The sequence below is a fragment of the Micromys minutus genome (genome assembly GCF_963924665.1).
Source record: "Micromys minutus genome assembly, chromosome: 31".
Taxonomy (NCBI): Eukaryota; Metazoa; Chordata; class Mammalia; order Rodentia; family Muridae; genus Micromys; species Micromys minutus.
In genome coordinates this window covers 12114724-12118424 of record NC_137966.1, presented here as the reverse complement: position 1 = coordinate 12118424, position 3701 = coordinate 12114724, and the positions used below count along the sequence as shown (strand labels likewise).

Below are 3701 nucleotides of genomic sequence, written 5' to 3'. Positions count from 1 at the left end.
AGGAGGGAAAGTTGTCCACACTCAAACCAGTGTGCCCTGCACGTTTGCTTTGGGGGATAAAGGTCCGAGTTCTCTGTGTACAGGAAAACACGTGTTCTCTGTTGCGTGGTCCGTTGTCCCTCATGCCCATCCCAGACTCGTCTCCCTGGTGCATCTTCTTCCTGTTCATCTTTTCAAACATCAAGAACCTTCATACTGGGACTTGAACTCAGCCTCCAGAGAGAATAAAGGCTCCCAATAGGAGATGACCAGCAGGGTGAAGGTCTGGTTTCTGGTGATATGCCCCGTTGGCCCTGCTGGATCCCCTTGGAAAGTTCTTGGCTCTATTATAGACCACACTCTCTGAGAACATCTCTTTGGGGCTGCTTGTGATGGGGTCAGGGGTCTGGTCCTGCTAGAATACTGGCCCTTAGTTTGATTTTCACAAACCCTGCTACAGCTTGGATCTGAAATGTCCCTATGTCCAAGTAGTCAAAGCTTAGCCTCTAGCATTGCTGGGAGGTTGTGGAAATTTTAAGAAGTAGGACCTAATAGGAGATCCTCCAGTTGTTAGATGTGCCCTTGAAGGAGATGTGGAGACCACACCCTTCCTACATTTTCTCTTTCCACCTGCACAAAGTGAGCATCTTCCTCTACTATACCTTTCCCATGGCATGATCCAGTGCCTTGTCATAGGCCCAAAACTAAAAAGCCAATTGATTATGGACTGAACTCCCTAAACTGTGAGCCAGGCAAATCTTTCCTCTCTATAAGTTAATAGTCTCAGGCATTTTTTCAGTCACAAAAGGCTGTCCAACACAGTACTTAACAGTTCTGTATTCTTACTTTATCCAAGGCTCAGTAGAGGAGTTAGGAGACTGACAGAAAAGAAATTGTCTATCAGAGAACATGCCTCCTATTTGTTGCTGGTGACATATTAACTTGAGCAAGGGGCTTCATCTTCTTAAGTGTTGATGTGCTGATCTGAGGTGGAGGTACATTTCTCATGAAACAAATGAATCTTTGGGTTCAGGGATCACTCTTTACCCAAGATGCCTCCAAAGCCTTGCAGTAGGTTTGCCTGTCCCTCCATGGCTGTCACCATAAGTCCATGTCTGGAGCCAATGCTCTCCCTTGAGATGTTTGTCTTTGAATCTGAGCATCTTGGAAGTGTGTTCCTGAAGACTTGGGCAACCATATCCCAAGCCATTACTATGTGAAGTCAGAAAGTGGGAGGCAGGGAGAGGCTTGTTGTTTCACCCCTGTGGTCACCACCATCTCCCGCTCCTATGGCAACATCTTATCTGACCAAGGCCTCCATGTTTTCCCTAGACTAGCTTGAGCTGGACATGACTCATGTCAACTCGTATGTGATGATCGAAGACTATCTGGAAATCGATGTGGCCCTACAGAGATTAAAACAACCTAAGTCAGCGTAGTCACGTCTTCATTTGTCCTTACTGTCCCCTACTGTGACACTTTGCCACAAGCTGAAGGAAAATCTCATGACCTGGGGCCTCAAAACTTTTTATCTGGCATTCCAAGTGTTCAGTCAAAGGTTATTAGTTATCTCAAGACCGGGGCAAAGAAAGAAGGTACAATAGAAGCACAGGAGATCTAGATAACAGAACCATCAGGCTTGGGCTCTAAAATTGGAGCTTAATTTATCCAAAAAATTAACAACAAGGGTAGGTGGGATGGCTCAGTGGGTAGAGGCACTCGGCACCAAACCTGAGTTCAGTCTCAAGAAACAGACATGCATGAACATAGAAATGTAAAACATGAAGAAATGCGGAAATATGGACATATAAACATTAAACATAAAGAAACGAGTGAGAATGCAAATATAAACATGAAAGGTGAAGAAATGGGCACACGTGCACACATAGACACGCGATATAAAGAAACGACAAATGGAAATGCTTCACAAGAAAACTAGAAATACTTCCTCTCGGTCCCATGTTGAACCCGAGTTGGAAGAGGCCAGTCCGTTCTCAAAATGGAGGGCTGTGATGCAAAGGAACCAGAGCAGGTGAGGAAGCTGTTTATTGGTGGGCTGAGCTTTGAACACAGAAGACAGCTTAAGAGGACATTTTGAGAAGTGGGTCACACTTACAGACTGTGTGGTGATAAGAAACAGGGCACACTTACAAACTGTGTGGTAATGAGAGATCCTCAAACAAAACGTTCCAGGGGCTTTGGTTTTGTGACCTACTCTTGTGTTGAAGAGGTGGATGCTGCAGTGTGTGCTCGGCCACACAAGGTCGATGGGCGTGTGGTGGAACCAGAGAGAGATGTGAAACCTGGTACCCATGTAACAGTGAAGAAAATCTTTGTTGGTGGTATTAAAGAGGATACGGAAGAATATAACCTGAGAGACTACTCTGCAAAGTATGGCAAGATTGAAACCGTAGAAGTTATGGAAGACAGGTAGAGTGGGAAAAAGAGAAGATTTGCTTTTGTAACTTTTGATGATCACGACACAGTTGATAAAACTGTTGTTCAGAAACACTACACTATTAATGGGCATAACTGCGAAGTGAAAAGGGTCCTTTCTAAACAGGAGATGCAGTCTGCTGGATCTCAGAGAGGTCGTGGAGGTGGATCTGGCAGCTTCATGGGTCGTGGAGGAAACTTTGGAGGTGGTGGAGGAGACTTTGGTCATGAAGGAACTTTGGTGGACAAGGAGGCTGTGGTGGTGGAGGCGGTGGCTGCAGAGGTAGTTACAGAGGTGGTGATGGAGGTGGTGATGGTGGATTTGGAGGTGATGGTGGTAACTATGGTGATGGTCCTGGTCACAGTAGATAGAGGAGCTGATGGAGGTGGTGGACCAGGATATGGAAAACAAGATGGTGGATCTGGTGGTGGAGGAGGAGATGATGTTTACAGTGAAGGAGGACATTTTGGTGGAGGAAACTATGGTGGTGGTGGGAACTACAATGACTTTGGAAATGACAGTGAACAGCAACAATCAAATTATGAACCCATGAAAGGGGGCAGTTTTGGTGGCAGAAGCTCAGGCAGTGCCTATGGCGGTGGCTATAGATCAGAGGTGGAAGTGGTGGATATGGAAGCAGAAGGTTTTAAAATAAAACAGAAACGACTACAATTCTTAGCAGGAGAGAGAGCAAGGAGCTGTCAGGAAGACTGCAGGTTACTCTGAGACAGTCGTCCTAAATGCATTAGAGGAACTGTGACAATCTGCCACAGGAGGATCGATGATCCACAGTCAGAAAAGTTACTGCAGCTTCAACAGGAAACCCATCTTGTTCAGGACGGTCACAGCCACCGTTTGCAAAAAGGACAGCTATTGATTAATGCAATGTAGTGTCAGTTAGATGTACATTCCTGAGGTCTTCTATCTGTTGTAGCTTTGTCTTTTTCTTTTCCTTTCCATTACATTAGGAATGTTGCCCTGTAAATTGTGGTCGTGGGACCAGGAATAAAAAAATAAGGAATTTTTAACTTTTTAGAAAAAGGAGACTAGAAATAAACAAGAACTTAAAGCCACAGGCATGGGTAATACTAAAATTTAAATGAAGAATCCAGGTAGTCGTTCTAACAGCAGAGTAGACACAGCTGAAGAAACATTTAATGACTTGAATAGCAAGTTTATGGGGAGAAAAATTCATAAGTTGAAGGATGAAAATTAAAAGAATGGAAAGAGAGGAAAGAACATGAAATGTCTGTGAGGTGAGGGGAAATGCCTTCTGCATGTGGGT

At 44.6% G+C, this 3701-nt stretch overlaps 1 pseudogene across 1 annotated transcript; it reads left to right on the top strand.

Annotated features, from left to right (window-relative positions):
* The first annotated feature begins 1978 nt into the window (after positions 1-1978).
* Positions 1979-3066, top strand: LOC308440144 (heterogeneous nuclear ribonucleoprotein A3-like; annotated as a pseudogene). Its single transcript has 3 exons — positions 1979-2084; positions 2120-2749; positions 2892-3066. The product of its transcript is annotated as a heterogeneous nuclear ribonucleoprotein A3-like (transcript).
* The last annotated feature ends 635 nt before the right edge of the window (positions 3067-3701 follow it).